Genomic DNA, 19925 nt, shown 5'->3' with positions numbered 1-19925 from the left:
AACATACAAGCCTCTATGGCTACTGAGTGTCGACACATTCGGGAACAATTTCTATCGTTTCATCAAAAGCAAATCCAAATCAGAGATGCCCTGTTTACTTGCATGAATACATGTATACAAGGGGTAGAAGGAGTCACAAAGTTGAAAGACTGTGTCGGAGAAACATGGACTGCACTCGAAAAATTGGATGAAAAAGTCAACCCGATGTATGAGAAATTTTGTGAAGCCCAACATTTTAATCAACAGATGTCGGATCAAAGGAATGTACAATCACACCATGTACAACAACCGACTAATAATCAACAAATGGGGCAAGCAACCCCACACGTCCAATTCAATGTAGGCTCTACCAATGGACCACAATCTAATTCTCATTCCGTAAACCAAACTTCGGATCATCCTCAGCCAAACTTTACGCAATATCCACCACCAAATTATACTGCTATGAACACCAACATGACGGGGATGATAACCGGACAAACCATGTTAACATGTGATCCTACTAATGCTGTTGACGATCAATTAGAGGATTTTCCCCCTCGTGACGAGAAAGGAAATGAGATTGTGGTACCTTTCCAATTAGGAAATCGACACCAATATATACCCATCAATGTACCACGTAGACAACGGATACTCAGATATGACTTATATTTTTCTAAAGAACCCAATAATTACATCAAGACAAAACAACTTTCAGATCAAGGCATCAAACATATTAATTCAAACCTTTATCATGTCATGCAATTTATTTATGAGTTCGAAGGAGCCATGTCTACTAAAGGAGCTTCAGAAGCTCAATACGTTGAATTTTTCAAGGCATTAGTACTAAGCGATGCAGGAAAAAATTGGAAGGAAAGCTTAATGGGCCTTAACGGTGAGATCAAGACTTATTACAATTTAAGAACATCATTCATTCAAACACTATGGAATACTACTCAACAAGAGAATGCCAAGATGTACTTCATCATGACACAACTTACGAAAGTAAATTCGATTAAATGGGCGTTTGAACTACAAAAATGGTTCAAAACATTATGTGATGCAGAATTTCCCGATTGTACTATAATTTCTACTATTCAATTGAAAATAGACGACGATATGAAACATCATTTTGATTTGGGCGTAACTAAAAACATCCAGAATTTAGGTGCGCGAATTAAGGAGCTCACGAAACGCTCTGTACCGATGAATAGTACCCCGAGGCCCAACGCCACACCTTTTCAATCTACCCCAGCTGGCCGGTACCAAAATAATGGTCGCAACAACCCGAGAGGTAGAAATTTAAATCAGAGTCTAGAAAATAGTGGGAAAGGAAAACAAAACAATGGAATTTCAACACAAGATACGAACGCTGGGGCAGGCACTTCATCTGGCCAACGTGGAAGTTATCAGAAACAACAACCACTTTTGAATTCTTTAACTCAAGAACAATTACAAGCATTATATGCAGGAGCATTGAACAACATCCTAGTGGATTTCACGCAACAACAAGATGAGGATTCAAAAAACGAGGATGGTCTAGAGATTTCAATACCTCCAGACGAAGACGAGGAGGAGGCGGAACCGTTGTTGAATATTTAAACTCCGTCGAAGTATATAGGTCAAAGTTCCCGATTACTGAATACCAAATGATAGGGGACACTTTGGCCTCTTATCTGTTCGACATAGCAAACTGCGAAACTGACCGACTATGTCTAATTGATAATGTATCTGCATATAGCTTACTTCAAGCATTACGTAAAACACGATTCAAACACCGTTATCACGCCGTTATATCTTTCGGTCAAAAAGAACTTAACAGTAACTACGTTGACTACCAACAATTCATTAAATATGCTGATGCAATTATCTTAGAATTGATTGAAAAAGGATTCGAGGACATAATCTTAGCTTTCCCGCTAGTATTACCTACGAAAGATCAACGTAACCATGTTCCAGTCACTCGATGGTATGCCTTTCAAAGAATCTTCTATGCTTTATCAAAAAAACACAACCTCCGCTTAGTGATTGAACCATCGCTGATATTCACCTGTTTAAAACCTCATCCTAAAATTAAGTCTCAGTATGTAATAAAGGAAGACCGCCATCATAATGTAGTACCTGATTTTAAGAAATTTTATGCAAATAATGCTGGCAACTATTTACCAAATAATGCAATGAAAGAAAGATTCATCGAAACGTTCGTAAACATTGTGTTAGACAGTCACCCGAAAAGTGCTAAATCTCCTCCGTTGGATAACCGTAAAATCAAAATACCAGAGGAAATACCGCCTCCCCCAACACTAGATGAAACGGAAGAAGCTGCCCAACACAAGCTAAACAACATTAAAAATGTTATTGCTAATGAGTTGGAGAAGTCCGAAATTTTACGTAATACAGTATTCGATGAAACTGATCTACTTGACCGTACGGAAAACACCTCGATGTTGGCACCTGAAAAAATAATCACCACGGATCAAACAAATTCAGAAAAATCAGTATCACCCAATGATACACACCTTGATTCCATTGTAATCGATTTCCGACCACCAAAAATTGAAGCCATTTCGAAAGAGGAAATTGCGTACAACGCTGCAAAGGAACAGCTTGCAATCTGGTACCACACCTATATGTCGATTCATCATAGAACTAAGGCCATCCATACGAAACTGTTAAACACATCAGAAGATGATATTGAAAAAATATTAGATTACAATAACAATGAAATTGGAATTTACGATGTTCCATCAGGAATATTTACTCACTTGCCAAAAGATGCAGTTCCTGATCACAAGTATGCACATGATGGAAACAAATTAATTCAAACTTCTGAGGTGGAAGATGCTTCGAATTTATCTTCAGATATGCTTATTGTTACCAAAGATACCAAAATATTAAGTGACCTGGATTTATACCTACAATGCAAAAACATTTCATTCGATGATTTCGTAATGCCATCAACCAAAATGGTCCAAGGTGTGGCTGGATGTGGAAAAACCACATACTTACTCAAACACGTAAACACTGATGGAACAGATTTGGTATTATTTCCAACGAAGGAAGGATGTAAAGATTTTCGTACTCGTTTATGTAAATTACGCAACCTAGACATAGAAAATCAAGATGTAGTTAAAAATTACCGCACCATCGATTCGTACTTAATGCATAGTAGTGATCAACAATATAAACGACTTATCATCGACGAAGCCATGTTGGTACATTTCGGTGAAATTATTTTAGCTATTGCAAAATCGAAAGTAAAAGAAGTGATACTCATCGGAGATGGACATCAAATCCAGTACATAAACAGATCGCCATTACGTGATACGTTATACCAAAACGTACATCAACAATTAATTGATAAAATTGAATACTTAACTGTATCACATCGTTGCACGTTAACCACCTGTGCAGTATTATCCGATATGTATGACAGAGGGATGACTACCACGTCAAAAGTACATTCTGAAATGTCACTGCACGATTTCGTAAACCTCGATCAATTACCGCGAGTAGCAGGAGCTCAGTACTTAGTGTACACACAGCAGGAGAAAGCTGCGCTGGAAAAAGAAAAGTTTTGCGTGAACACAATTCACGAGTTTCAAGGCAAACAAAATGATCATATAATAGTAGTAAGACTGCAGAAAGAACACTTATCGATCTATGATAGCTTGCCCCATGCAATAGTAGCACTCAGTAGGCATACAACCAAATTTGATTATTACACCGTGAACAAGAAAGATTTACTATCTTCATTCGTTTATCGAGCCTATCAACTATTTTTACGAGATTACTTGAGTGCGAGGGAATACCCTGGGGCAAATGGGTTAGAGAAAGTTATAAATCAGATGGAAGATTATGCTACCTGCACAATCAACCAAATATTTACGAACAGTCCTTACTACGAACCTGATTTAATAAAAAATTCAACTCTGAGCAACGATGAAACTCCTTCGGTAGTTTCCCAATTAATACAGCGACGGATGATGCCACAAACGTGCGTAGTCAATCTCCAAATTGATGAAACGGACTTCCCAACCCAACTTGACACTGGGGCAGTCCTTAACGTTATATCTGAAGAAACAGCGCTAAGATTGATACGAGAACATTCAAGCGAGCTTGACTTTTTAGAATTACACGAACCAGTTCAATGCATGATGGCGAACAAACAAGTGGTAACCACCTCGGAATATATAATCGTACCTAAAATGAAATTTGGAAAACATCATTTAAAAATACCATTTTATATAATCAAGGAATGTAACCAAGTATGTTTAATTGGGTCACAAACCATGATACAACTTGGAATAGTAGCCAAAATGAGAGATCAGATAGCCGAGTGTCAACCTACCCCCGAACACGACATCGAAAGTATCCCAATTCTACAATTCCACGAATATGCAGACAAACTTGCAATTAACAACGTTACGATGGGATCGCAATATGTTGACGAAATGTATGCCATTTTGAACCGAGCTGACACCGCTCGCAGATTCTACTCTTTACCCGATGGCGTTAAAGATACTGGACCTGAAACATTTATTAAGAAATTAAAAGCCGACCTAGACGAAGCAGTATCAGAACAACGATTAACTCAACAATCACACGTATTCGCCCGACGTCTCCGGTATACAAACGACCATACGTAAAACCAAATTATTCTAGCTATCGATATTCAACACGCATACCGAGAACACCATTAGGATATAACAGAAGACATGAATTAAGAAAACAAGATTACGAAAGACGCAACTCGAAACGCTATGAATCTCTGATGATTTATCCATCTTCTAAATGTTACCCTAAACCTGGACAATTTGCGGCGATCAAGACAATCAAACATTTACGTAACTCGATAACAATAGATACCTATGCAGAAAAAAGAGCTCAAACAGTATATTTACCGATTAACTACACTTTATTTCGAAAAGAACTAGAAAATTTCAGTTACCCGCTAATGAACAGAGCACCAAAAGAAGTATACAACAACATACGCCCGATCAAAGATCATCTATTTCTCAGAAGTTTTTCAATGACAGTCGGAAATGGTGGTTCTGAAACAATCTTCTTGATTCAAAATCATTTCATGATTGGAGATGGAGCAATCCAACAAATTGTCCACACAGCCGTAAAAGCAGATCCCAGTTATGTAGATGCGATGAAATTTAATGACTTCATACAGCCAAACATCTCCGTTGACCAACTCGAGCGCAATATTGACAAACACCTTCTAAAATCAACGCGAGGTATAATAATGTCGGTAGGCCACAAAGACCTCATGGATGGGACCTGTGAAGAAAAGTTAAAATCTCAGTATTTACGATTAATAAATACTTTGGAACGCAAAGGAGCTGAAACAATAGTGATATTACCTCCAATCCTGTTAAAAGAGTTTAAGGATCAAGGTTCTAAATTACGAGATTGGCTACAAAGAACAGCACATGAAAGACAGGAAACAGTAACATACGTAAGACAAGCGGAATCCATACTTGACCGATCCACTCCAATTGAAAAAGGTGAAAACGAAGCGCCGACGATGATACAACATATCATCTTAGAACTGATCCTGGGTCTCATTCCATTCCTCACCGAATAAAAATTCACACAGTGAACCATTTCGAAAATCTTCTGATCCTATGAAACAATTTGACACAAAGTATTCAAACATTCCACATCGCGTAACACAAGAGAAATATACTTCCCGTAATGATTGTTCACAAACGGTTTCAACTGAAATGAAGATTAATCCAAGACATTATTCACCATCAAGATAGAAACCTGAAACAGAAAAACAGAAACACATTACAAAAATTTCGTAAAACACATACTTGTACTATTTATTATTTTTTATCTTTTAAACAAGAAGCATTGTAAAATTTTTTTTTCTTATCAGTAAGCAGTATTATTTTTTTTTATTTTCTTTATTTTTTACAAATTATGTATTTTAATATGTTTTTACCTAGTACAGTTTCCATTTTATCCATTCATTCATTTCTCGGAAGGTCCATGTTCAAGCGTAATAACCAAATGTTGACATAATTCGGGGCAGAAGAAGAGGAGATCGCAATCATCTCTTAATTTGAGAATTTATGTAAACACTATGCCATTACACAAACTCGGGGCATATGTAGAGACAGATTGTGATGCATTTTCGGTCGCGTATGCGAGAGAAATTCGTTCTGCCTCTAGCCAACATTAAAGATAGTTTCGTAATACGACACCTAGCGGATTAGTTCACTCTATACTTCGTAACGAGAGAACATACGCTAGAGAAACCAGTCATTTGGCGACTCCCGATGATACAACATCGGATATCAATGTTCCGGAGATGGTATAGGACCACCTATACCATGCTATTTGCGTAAATCTAATGGACTAAATTAGTAGCACAAGTCCAGTCATATACGAAATATGAACTGGTGAAGCAAGTGATCTATTTCGAATATGTTCTGTGTTCCAGTTACGTTGATAGAGTCGTTCAGATGCACTCGGGTCCAGGAGTTATTACGTAAAACATCCGAGGATCCTTATTGTAAATCTCATCTAAATGAGTAACATATATGGACCTTCCCACATCCGTGTACTGTTCCCTATTCCCTGTGGTGATGTGCATAGCACTTTCTTAGGCATGAATATGCCATCTCTCTTTTTCGTAATACTGTACAGGCCAGTATAAATAATATAGCTTGAGTAAGTTGTTATCATGTACTTGATAAACAATACATGGAATGACAACTGAAGATGTGTTATTATTTCGTAAGATAAATAATCTTAAGGTAAATGTCTGTGTGGTATTCGTAATTACACTCAGTGTCCGAAAAATAGGTAACGAGGCGGTAAGTCGCCAGGTACCTATGAAGCTCTCAGAAGCTAGGTACTGCTAGACCTCAAATAGGTAGCTAGCATATGTGAGACCTATACATGGAGATGTGCTTGTAAACAGCATATCGTAATGTGCAGAATATATCTCCACAACTGTTTCTCTAGCACAGATGTCTCGAAATTTTCTAAAGACTATACCGCGATAAAAAATATTTTAATTAACTGGCGATGATAAGTCGATGATCGTAAATTGACTGAATTTAACGACGTAGCTGCCGTTTCTTCGTAGAATTTACCGTTTAGCTGGGAAAAAAATCGTAAATCGATTGGTTTTTTTTTAAAAGAGCATCTAATAAAAATTATTGATAAAGGATTTTATGCATTTTGATTGCGATTTCATCGTTTAGTAGGCCTATTTAGGTAAGTAGACTGTTCGTTTACTTAAAAGAATAATTCTGCTACTTCAAAATTTTAGTACATACAAAAGTTCAGTTTGCAGTTTTCTCTCTAGCAATGTTTGGTAGGCCCATCTACTTAGGTAGTTCATTTATGAAATAATGCGATATTTTTAATCAAATTTTACCAAAAATCAAAACAAACTTCTTGATCTTAAAATGGTGGAATTTTTGATTCCGCACGATGAAAGTTCGTTTCACGAAGGAAAAAATGTTTTATTTAGATGAATTGTTCGATCATTTCATTTTTTTGACAGAATATGTTTATTTTTTTGTTTGTTTCAGGTGAGTGTTCCTTAATTATTGTGACTCACATTTTCATCGTTGAATTACGAATTGGAAGATCTGCAGTCTGATCCATTTATCTACTTAGGTAGGTATTATACCTATGTACCTATACTAACTCAAAACGTATTTTGTTGTCATTTCTCTTTTTTTATCCTTTGAATTTTATATGCATGGGAATTTTCTCATTTACTTGCGTTGTAAAATTTTCACAATTTTTTCTCCTTGTTGGAACGAAATTTTTTGGAGATATTCACTTCGTGCAATTTTTCCCCATAATACCTATTTATAAGTTTTCTATCACTTTTGTAAATTTTCCATAAACTTCAGCACCCTATTGAAGAACTTATCAACCCCCTCCCCCTCCTCTCCCCATTGCCTAATAATTTAACGTGAACTGTCAATTCCAGTCATTTGGCCCAACTCATTTTTACGAATTCGTGTTTGTTTCGAAAAATTGGTCCAAAAATACGAACTCTAGAGTGTTTGTTGATGAGATTTAAATATGTTTAACTGCGTATTTTTTTTTTGTGGAATCTGCTCGATGAATTTGTATGGGGCAGATAGTTGAGAAATTCAGAAATTCAGCCCTTCAAGAGTGTGAAAAAATTGGGAAAAGTCTAGAGTTTCATTAAAAAATTATCGAAACTTGAGGGTTTTCAAACCTCAGAAATAATTATAGAAAAATCTGTTTATAATTTTTTGAAAATTCGACGAAAAAGTACATTTTGAAATGAAAAATGAATTCGATATTTTTACGACTGGCCTTTGAAATCGAACCTCCCTCCCCCCAAAAAGGTCGAAGAAACATCAAAAACTGACGATTTTGCTGTGGAATTGAGGTGTTAATTTGTTTTATCTGAAGCTCAATCATCAATTTTACAGATTCTCCCAGTTTAAAATTTCAATACGTACTCGATTTTATTTCGCTGGGTTAGTTTTCATCCATGAATTCTCATTTTCAAAAACTTCCATCAACTTTTCCACGAAAAACTGGTTAGAAAGAGTGTGCATCAATAATGATTCAGTTGCCCTCATTTTTCAAAAATTGAAGGGAGAAGTATAGCAGTTATAGCACGAATCTTTATTTTAGGCATAGATTTTTTCAACAAATGTTGTGCTAGAAATTTCACTCTAATCCGCCTCTCTTCTCCCCCAACCATACATAAGACCTAATTTTTGAAGAAAAAAAAAATTGAAAATTACCTTTGAGGATAACTTGTAGATGTTTTTACCCATCATTATGATGTTGATTTTCATCTTTCACTGATTCTGAAAAATATGTGCAAATGTTTCATTTTTCATTTGTCCCTCAGATCGTCGGGTGGCATCTTTGAGATTAATTTTTTGAGAATTACTCGTATTAGATTGGTATGGTCACAATTTATTTATCTAAAATGAGAGGTTTTGCCTTCATTAGACTATTTTTATGAAATTTTTCGGAGATGATAAATGTAAAGTCACTGGAAGCTTCAGAACTACTGGAAACCACTATGAATAGGTTAATTTCTATTTTCATGTAAAAAATTTAAAATTTCAAAAATTCACCAAAATTTTCCCACAAAATCTCCATTAAATTAATTTTTTATAATAAATGAAGTGAGGTCGCCCCGACCAATGTTTCAAAAATAACAAAATTCATCTGTCAGGCACCCTCAAAACACGATGCAAATCACTAAAATGTCTCTTCTTCGCCAGAAGCTCCTGACCATCCCATCCTTCCAGATGTACCACTGTATATGTGTAAACCGCACTAAAAACCATCATTTTGAAAACTTAATTGACACACCTCGCAGATACATATGTATAAGACCTACCGATGGTTAAATATACCTACTTCGGAAACATCTTCCTGGAATCTATTACTCTTCACAACATAGGTGGGTAATCATTCATTTTGATAACCTTCGACCATATTAAATACCTCACAGAAAGCGTATACCCGCCTATTTTCGGGTTGTCTATACCAAAAAACCATTATTACAAGCTGACGATTAAACCACCGCGCCGCCGCCGCCGCCGATGCACCGTGTAGGTACAGTATAAAAAGCAACGCGAACGCGACGCGTAACAAAACCTTTAAATTGATTATAATTAGTCGAGATTTACGTAATAGTTTAATAAACAGCGGGATTTTAATCAATTATCGCGGCGTCGTTTAACATTTTGACCTAACAAATTATTAGTTTGTGTTCCTCGCTGTTATATAGTGAAAAAAGATCGGAGAAAAGTTTGATAGCGGGAGAGGCAGAGAAGTAAAAAAAAAAAAAAAAGCGCGTATCAACCTGTTACATTACAGATTAACGTTAGGCGTTCCGTAATCAGATAAAACTCATTTCCAGTCTGTTGATCTTGATATTTTAGAACTGGAATCTGGAAGCAGCGCTACCTTTGGGAAGTTGCAACATCCGTATAAGGATGGCATACGATCAAGTTCAGTACCCACGTGATGAGATATAGGCAAATTACCCTTTTATACCGATAATTCGTCGTATGTCTATTCTATTGGCCCATGATCTAGTTCAAATTTCAGCCAACTTGATTTTGATCTTTATATCGATCTCGTAGCATCAGCTACAGGTGGAATCCGCATGGCGGGTTTTATCCTCAAGGATATCGTATGGCAACAGGTGCCTATGCAAACTTGGCGATCATTACCCTTTTCATAATTAACCCAATTATCGATATAGGTGAAATTCGGCTGACTATTCGCAGCATGAACGAGACGTCATTCGAATTCTATTAGAGAATTGCAAGTACAAGTACATAAGTAGAGGTACCTACCTACCTACCTACCTACCTATGTCTCATGGCTCGTTGTTCGCGAATTTTATCAAACCTATTGCCAGCCTTTTGATAAAGAAGTTTATTCCATAATCTATTAGTACGATCAGTCGTCAACAGGTGGGTACCTGGGTACTCGAAAACATTACTTTCGTCTACCGTGAGCATTGATCATTTTTTCATTATCAAAATTCAATAATGCTCCGAGTAGCGTACATAATGTCACCTTCTAGAGAACGAGAAGATGATCACTCGATAAGAGGTTTCTGGGTAGTTTCTTTTTGCATTCTAGAGAACTCGATCATCTTCTACTATCTTCGAAGAAGTCACAGATAAGCTATCACGTTCACGTTCCAAGAGTTGCACGTACTCTCTGCCAGTGCCAGTATCCGCTACATCAGCAAATTCTATCGGTAATATTCCATCAAGAAATTTCGCCTTGGTCGAGGATGTATTCCATGATAATTGAGAGTGAATGAACTGAAATTCAAGCCCAAGCCATCCAGACTACCGCTGATAATTTTTATGCTACGGTTGCAATAAAATTGCATACTGCGAAATTATTGCCGGGTTAATTTGCATGTAATTAAAAACGTATCCGACGTTTATAAAAATAGAACACTTCAAACGAAGCGGTCATATACGATGCGTTTATTGTCTCTTCGCAATTTACTACTGCAAGTGTCGTCGCATTCCTTTTTCCCTCGCTCATTACTAGAATGAAGGAGGCAATTTTAATGTTAAATTATAAATATTACTCGATCTTGTTAGATTGGTAGCGGTTTAATGATTGAAAGACGTGAAACGTGAGAGAGAAAGTTTGTAAGTTGATTTTTGAGAGCAAGAAAGTGAAAAGCTGAAAGTTTATCGTAGGTACTAATTTCTTGAGATTTTTTTTATTTCCAGGGTGTCTGCTGGATTTGAAAAATCAAATTCCTAATTATTTTCTTGGTTTTCCATGCCATTTTCTGGGTTTCAAATTTGAGATTAAAAAGACACCCCCCCCCCTGGTGTGTACTTGTTTTGTAGGAAATTTCTTTGTGTTTTTTAAAAATCAGTTTTATTATGATTAAACATTACGAAGAAAATAATTGGCATGATTAAGAATAAAAAATGTAAATATATTAACACAAAGACAATATTGATGAGCTTCACAACAATTAGACTTCAAAAATGAAAATTATATGACACATAAATAGTAACGTTCTGTTCAATTTCTTATTAAAAATACAGCAAGTAACTTCGTTTTTTAATTTTTTATACTTAATCACTATTGCTTCTTTCACTTACAAAATAAAAATATCTAGCTATGTACTTTGTTTTCTTATAAAAAAAGTAGTAACTTTGGTTCTTAAGATTTAATATTAATACAAACAAAAAAAAGTGAACGTTATGAAACATAATAATAATATGTAGTAACTTTCTTTTCAATTTCTTATTTAAAAAAAGTATAGAAGTTATCTTATTTTATAAAAACAGCAACTTTTTTCACTTAGTTTTCTTATGAAAAAAGCAGTACATAACTTTGGTTCTTAGGATTTAATAGTAACAATACTTGTAGTAACTAGTAGGTATAGGCAATAACTAACAAAACGTGAACAAAGAACTTGAACAAAAAAACAATTGAAAACCGACTAATAAACTAAACTTTAGCATTTTATACAATGTACATACACAACACTTGTCAGTCAAAAACTAAAAGAGATAGAAAATTGAATGAAATTTTATTTAAAAGTACATTAAAATAGAAATCAAATGGTATATTAATTATTCAAAATGACTGCCTCCATTATTGACACAGAGCTTAAGACGTTTTGGAAACTCATTAATGCATGTACTTACAGATCATTTCCAACAAAGTTTTGGCTGCAGCTTTGAGAATACTTTGTTTCAAGGCCTCCAAATTGGAGTGCCCTTTCTTGCAAGTCTTCTCTTCAAGAATATTCCACAGCACATAGTGTAGGGGGTTCAAGTCTGGGCTCCCAGAAGCCTAGTCTCAAGCAATAAATGCTGGAATGTTGTTTTCTAGCCATACTTGAGTCATCTTGGCTTTATGAACAGGGGCAGTGTTCTGCTGAAAGATCCAATCAATTCCATTGAATAGAGTATCATTCAAGGGCTTCACCACATTCTCTCAAAACACCTTCTGGGTACACTCTAGTCCATGTTTTGACTCGTTTAGCAAAAATGAATTGGTGTGACACCGTGATAAGACACTCCCTACCACAGCATCACAGAAGTCGCATGATGACCTCACTGGACCCTAGGAACCTTGCTCTTGGGTATGATGTCTGAACATACACTCTATCATTCTGCTTGTTATACATTTCTTTGATGTTGAAAATTTTCTCATCTATGAAAAGGACATTCTTGTATCCATTTTTACTGTACAAGCGCAGCAACTTTTTCAATCTTTCGTGTCTAATTGCTTTCAATTTTTCATTAAGATGGTGACCAGTGTATCGTTTGTAAGATTTATCTTTAAATCATCATTAAGAAATTGAGAAACAGTCTGTATCTTCCTGCACTGCAAATAAGACACTATTGTATGCATATAATGATCCCAAATTGATAAACATTTCTTGGCCCTCAACACCACTAAAAACGCATTGCACCATCGCATCAGAATTTGTAGCATCATTCATACAGACACTAAAAATATTTTCCTCCTCACTAACTGCAGCCACTTTTACTGATGCATTCTGATCAGATGACACATTATCATCATATGAAGGACACATCTTCAAATAATGACTCACACATTTACATTTTAAACATTCAGCTTTCTTTGTAGGGCATTTTTCATCAAGATACTTTCCACTTATCTGATTCATCTGCCATAGACTTCAGTTTCTGCAGCCACTTACTTTGTTTACTTTCATCTCCTGAGCCTTTCTATGTCACCGTTTCATATAATGGCCAATCTTTTTGAACTTATTGTTCCTTGTATCAGCATTCATTCTCATTAATTTGGTTCTTAATTCAGCAGATACACAACGAACGATTATTTGTTACTGCACAACTTCATTACATTGATCTTTAGTCACAATCTAAATATTCTCTTTTCAATTCAGCTGCAGTACTTCCCTCAAGAACAGCATTTTCACAAAAGCAGTTAATATAGGGTATTGATATGGTTTTCTAGGAGCTGAGGGTTGATCATAGTATTTGGTGTCAATGATGATGCACCAACAACAATTGAATTAAATACAGGGTGTTTTTCAAAAAGTCTGCTATTACACAGAAATTGTGAAAATCTATGCTACTCGTGGGTATTTATATGCTTCCATACTAGTACTTTTAGGGAAATCCATGCTATTTCCCTGTTTTTGGGTTTCTATGCCAGTACATATGCAGTAGACACCCTGATTTCACTCTGAAGACAGAATCATTATTGATTACTGAAACAAAAAAAAACTAACTCAACATAACCTAACCTTTTTAAAGGACTCCAATCCCAACCAACTGATGGGTGGGGCAAGATCATAGTGCATATTTGGTGTCAATGATGATGCACCAACAACAATTGAATTAAATACAGGGTGTTTTTCAAAAAGTCTGCTATTACACAAAAATTGTGAAAATCCATGCTACTCTTGGGTATTTCTATGCTTCCATACTAGTACTTTTAGGGAAATCCGTGCTATTTCCCTGTTTTTGGGTTCCCATGCCAGTAGACAGTAGACAGTTGGGCACCCTGATTTCACTCTGAAGACAGAATCATTATTACTAAAACAAAAAAAACTAACTCAACATAACCTAACCTTTTTTTAAGGGACTCCAATCCCAACCAACTAGTGGGTGGGGCAAGATTATTAGAACTCACACCATACACAAGATTTCTTAAACGGCAGTTTATAAAATCATATGCACAAAAAGTTGAAATAACTAACTTATCTTATAAATAACCCATCTTACATAATTACAATCAATCAGTAAACTTATGAATAACCTAATCAAAATGAGATATCTTAATAATATGTAAGGTACACGGTATATACATCCAACTAAAACCTCCACACAAATTTTGAAATTTGTAAAAACAGTTCAATAGACCCAAAACCCCCCACATCAGCCCACAGAAACGTTGCAGAGGAAACTTTTCAATACCGCGACAAATATTCAAAAACTAGATTCGTCATATTAAATTTGGGATACTTCTTTTCAATATTCAATTATTTCAGAAACAGCTTTTGGCAAAACTACCCACTTACTCCGATTCAATACAGAAAACGTTACCATTCAGACTCTGGAATGGTATCCATCAATAATATTACCATCTCAATACCATCCAGATTGAACCGATAAACTTGCGGAGGAAAAGGCGAAACCGGTACAATGTTGTAAAAGATCAACGCTGAATACGAATGACTTCGCACTTATAGTACAATTATTACCAGACTAACAAATGCCATTCGAGATCCGAACGAAAACCATTATTAATCAAAAAACAGGTGGCGCGTTTTATAAATCACAGTTCATAGATTACTGTAACACGTTATTATGCAAATTCAATTTTCTTTTTATAATATCTTAAACGTTAGCCGCGGGAAAACGATGTCGGTGTTCTTCTACTAAACAGCAACTCCATCATCATCAGAAAAAAAAAAGAAGAGGAGTTGAACAAAAAAATAAGGAAAAAATCAACCTACGAATAAAATAAACTACCCGTGTATCCGCGAGACGACCATCGTTCTCGTATAAAAATTCATTCCTTTTACAAAATACCTCGTACTTACAGAGCAAAAAAATGCCATTTATCGTACACAGTACAGACACTTTAGGTCTATGTACGACTATAGGTGAGATGCTTTCGCACCTCGCGTACAATAAAAACGCATCTAAGTAACACGGGTATTTTCCACGGTGGAAATTTATTTTCTCTTGTGTATGATGGCGCGCATGGCGAATCCAACTTATATATCGCAGACACAACATGCAAACGGTCATAAAATATGCCATGCCGCACTGTCTTTTGGTGTCTGCTCAAAGATAACCTTGAAAAGTCGACTAATAAATAACACGATCAACATGTATTGTACCTGTATAGATCGGATAATTCAAAATGTAATTAGATATGTAAAAAGCTCTATTCTTATAGTACCAGGTGGATGTACTCTATTGTACATTGAGCCTTTGCGAGCCCTGCCTGGAATAGGTAACGATGTTGTAGGTGAAGGCATGCAATTAAATAAAGAAGAACAACGTTCGCTCGGAGAAGTTTATATGGTCTGGAGTATAGTTTAGAACAACCCTGCTAGGGAAAGAAAAAGGGGAAGGGTGATGGAAACATTCTACGAAGAAAATGATTGCGGACGTTGAAACTGAAAGTGACTATGAGTTCTATTTTGCAGATATTGATGTATCTCGAGACACGGGTGAGCTTGGGAAAAATTAGTTTGCACGGTGTTAAACATGATACTTAGTAAATGAATTGACTCAAAAACGGTGAAATAAATAAAATTTGAAAAATTCAAAGCTCAAGTTCCACGATAAATGCTCAACTTTTCATGAATAATAGGCACAGTATTTGAAAGCTCTTATTCAACAATTTTTTTAAAAATTATATAGTGATACTTAATCCTTTTCTGTTCTCTTTTCAATGAAATTCAAAGGTCTCTATTTCTATTGAAAATGTACTCTTACTAGTAGGTGTATGCAGAATCTTTGCGAAAAAAAAATTTGCAAAAATTTTGCATGAATTCGACATCCAAAATTTTGAATCAATTTAGCAATTTTTTGTAAGTTTCATCAATTTTGAAGATGTTCAAAAATTAAATCATTATTAAATTTTTTAGATTTTTTCACAATTTAATTTGTTGATTTCTGAGGACGAGGGGGAACTCTCCTTTCACCTACCTCTATTAGTAGTTTCGTCTCTGTGAGCGAAGGTGTGATCCTGAACTTAAGGCATGGAAGGCGGAAGGAGAAATCAGCTCCTCTCTTCTCTTGAAGTAATTTTCTGTCATCAAAAATTGGGAGAACAAATTTTTTGGAAAAAAAAACTATAGGTAAGGAATTGCAAAAAATATACTCGTGTTATCTGCCTATACCAACTTGACTTTTGGCTCTAGTTCCTTCCTACTGAATGGATCCTAATTTTTTTGAATTGAAAAATTTTCAAAATCCTGATAAATTTGACACATAAATTTGACCGTAGTTCACCTGAAACGACTAAATGGAAAATATCCTATATTCAACTCTCCTGGCCTCACCTACTTATACAAAAATACAGTTTTTAAAAAGATCTGTAACATTTCGTCGGATTACCAGAAAATGAAAACTGGTTTACGGATATTATAGAATCGAACAGAAAGGAATTATGATAGATGATTTGTAGTCGGTATATTATGCATAAATCAGTACATAAACTTGCATAAGGTAAGGTATAGGTGCTGTATAGTTAAATGCGCCATAGTGAAATACAATCTGCAAATCTGATAAGAACCGAACCAATTTTTTTATTGGACTTCCAGACAATAAATTTTTCGACCCTGAAGTAATTCTGCGAATGCTTAAATAACCGCTAAACGTGTGCGTTATTTTGTGTCGGAACGAATGAAAAAAAAAATAAAAAAACAAAATAGCGTGAAAAAACCGCCATCACCATCACCGCTTTGGTAGGTTACTCGCGATAAAAAATTTTATTATCTAATTTCGTATTCAGGCTGGTGAACTGAACGAAAAATTTCTCTCTTGTAAAAATAATTGCTAGTTTCCTGGTCCATGGTCTTTGGTCCATTCGAGTATAGCCTTGGAAGAAGATCTCTTTGGTCAAACCCATCGAAGGATTTACTAGATCGCGACCGCGTTTGTTAGCTCGTTATATTAACACCCTGTCGTAAATTGTGTGGCGCCCCGGTCTTATTTCGGGTACCAGAGTAAAAAAAAAAAAAACAGAATACATTGTTACGTCGTCGTAGAACTAGTTAGTGACAGTGGTCTTCATCGTGCTGGGTACACAGACCACGAGGTCCGAGAGGTGTAATAAATACGTGAGATAGGTTTGGAGGAGTGAGAAGAAGTGGTGGCTCGCGTTGAGTGAAAGATCATTTGGCGTAGTAAATTTTAAGGGGGTTTATGTTGAGAATATATGTTCAGATAGTATCGTTTATAAAATAATGGATTCGGAATGCGGCGTGTGACAGATACACCTCTAAAAAAAGACCTTAACGCTTAACATATTATAACATAAATTAGTCGGCTACGAGTAGGCCATAAAGGGAACATACAATGGAACTTATTAAGTAACCGCAGCTTTGATATTTTTGGGTGTTTAAAATTCGTTGATACGTTTTTAAGGAAGATTTATAACTTGATCGAGTTTGGTATAGTGTGATGAGAATATAGGATATATATTTTTTTCGCTAAGCATCGTTTCGAATGTTCGTCGTTTTAAATAATCATTTATCTAAGTATTATTTATATTACACTCGAGAAGTAAAGCGAAGAAACGGCCATGTAATTGATGAGGTTAACATTCAACAATTTGTTAAAGAGAAAAGAAAAAAATTTGTGTATACAATGTGTACGTAGACTTGGAATCTACGCACTTGTATTCTAAGAAGAGCAGAGCGCCAGCAGCGGGTGATCCTTGTGGTGTTCATTGAGCTTTTGCATCTCCGTTTAGTCTATGGTCTATTAAAAAATATATGCACACATACGTTTCATGTATAGACATAGACTACGGATGTGTAAAAGTACATGTCACATATGACGTTTAGCATATGTACATACGTATAATTCGTCTTAAGTAGAGATGGCATGTGGTGTTGGCTAATTGAGCAGAACGTTTACATTTTAGGCAACATTGTACATTGTGTCTGAGGTTGAATTTATAAAATTTTCGACGATTTTTTGCCGATGTTTGACGGTCAGGCGAATGAACTCGTTGCAAAGGCGGTATATCACGCTGTACACAGGCTTGTTGTCTATATTAACGTTATATATTGCTTCCTTATTTTAGTTAATAAGAGCGCGCGGGTACGTTAATTTCTCTATGTAAGTTTAATTTTTTCGCATCGAAACTTCAAAGTATCGCTTATAATGGGTGACCGGCATCCGCATGTGTCGTTTACATTATTAACCCTAGCTAGACTTGAGGCTTTTCATTTGTCGTGTGAAAATTTACCACGACTGGAGGTGGTGTGGTCGAAGATTCCAAGCTTCCAGGAATAGATTTTGTTTCACGGTGCACTTGGGATCAGTTTCACTGGAGTGACGAGGTCACTAAACGTAAGATTTAGAATGTTGTATCAAAAAAAGGAACTTAAATTCGAGAGCAGATATGATTTTTGGAATTTTTAAAAATTTTAAGCAAGTAGAGTAAGTAGATCTATAACAAGGGAACCTCTTGAGGTGTTGTCACACTCCCATTTGAACGGGACCGCGATTTTTGGAAAGAGCATAGTCTAAAACACCCAGAACCAAATTTATAGCTGCCCAAGTTAATTTTTCGATTTTTGGCGAATTTTTGAAAATTCAAAATTGACTGTTTTTGGCGATTTATGCTTTTTTTTAAAAGTGCGTACTTGATCAGTAAAAATGGTCAAAATAAGTCCGAAAACTAATATTAATTACCCAAATCCAAATTTCACAATTTCCAGCCATTCTGGAGCCTCCAGCGCGATTTTTCAATTTCTCCAGAATTTTGAATTTGCTCCAGAAGGCGTGAATATGAAGTTGGGCAGCTAAGAATCGAGTTGTATACTACAATCGACCTATTTAACGAGTTTATCCATATTTGAGCAGATTTTGAGAGTGACACCTCAAGAGTGGTTTTTTGAGGTGTCACTCTCGCTCCAAAACGGCTGGAAATGGTAGAATTTGCTTTCGGGGGGGGGGGGGTCAGTTCTTGAAGAAATACAGCGATTCTCACAAATTTCAAAAATGTCCTCACAAACGGTTATCTTTTGATTTTTTGGATTTTTTAATTTTGAAAAAAGCTAGTCAAAAAACCACTTTTGAGATGTCGCTCTCAAAATCTGCTCAAATCTGGATAAACTCGTTAAACAGGTCGATTGTAGTATACAACTCGATTCTTAGCTGTCCAACTTCATATTCACGCCTTTTGGAGCAAATTCAAAATTCTGGAGAAATTGAAAAGACGCGCTGGAGGCTCCAGAATGGCTGGAAATTGTGAAATTTGTATTTGGGTAATTAATATTACTTTTCGGACTTATTTTGACCATTTTTACTGATCAAGTACGTACTTTTAAAAAAAAGCATAAATCGCCAAAAACAGTCAATTTTGAATTTTCAAAAATTCGCCAAAAATCGAAAAATGAACTTGGGCAGCTGAGAATTGGGTTTTGAAAAAATGATGTATTTTTTTCAGCTTTTACACATAAAATTTTCGGAAGTTTTTGCCCTCGCTTCATTCGTGGCAATTTCTTTTTTTTTTGCCAAAATATAAAATTTTTAGAAAAATTTTCCACAAAAAGAAGTTTTAATGCTAAAAAAGATCCAATAATCTTCGTCTGGATATAGAGATGGTTTCACAAAGTTTCAAAAAATATTGAGAAAAATAATAAAATGACTTTTTTCAAGAATCATTAAAAAATTTCAGGGCTCGTAACACCTTTTATAAAACTAGTAGAC

At 35.6% G+C, this 19925-nt stretch overlaps 1 protein-coding gene and 1 long non-coding RNA gene across 5 annotated transcripts in view; both read right to left on the bottom strand.

Annotated features, from left to right (window-relative positions):
• The window catches only part of bnl (branchless), a 96560-nt gene that overhangs the window by 56513 nt on the left and 20122 nt on the right, over window positions 1-19925 (bottom strand). The gene's annotated exons all lie outside the window — the stretch shown is intronic.
• LOC135835515 (uncharacterized) lies at window positions 1644-7166 on the bottom strand. 4 transcript variants are annotated; one of them, XR_010556899.1, is made up of 4 exons: window positions 3889-7166; window positions 3359-3539; window positions 2989-3083; window positions 1644-2894 (listed from the first exon to the last, which is right to left on the bottom strand). It is a non-coding gene; the product is annotated as an uncharacterized LOC135835515 (long non-coding RNA). The 4 variants fall into 4 exon arrangements; XR_010556898.1 differs by having other exon boundaries at window positions 2989-3539; window positions 3889-4053; window positions 4123-7166; XR_010556896.1 differs by having other exon boundaries at window positions 2989-3539.

Source organism: Planococcus citri, chromosome 2 (assembly GCF_950023065.1).
Source record: "Planococcus citri chromosome 2, ihPlaCitr1.1, whole genome shotgun sequence".
Lineage (NCBI taxonomy): Eukaryota > Metazoa > Arthropoda > Insecta > Hemiptera > Pseudococcidae > Planococcus > Planococcus citri.
This window is presented reverse-complemented; position numbering and strand designations above follow the sequence as displayed.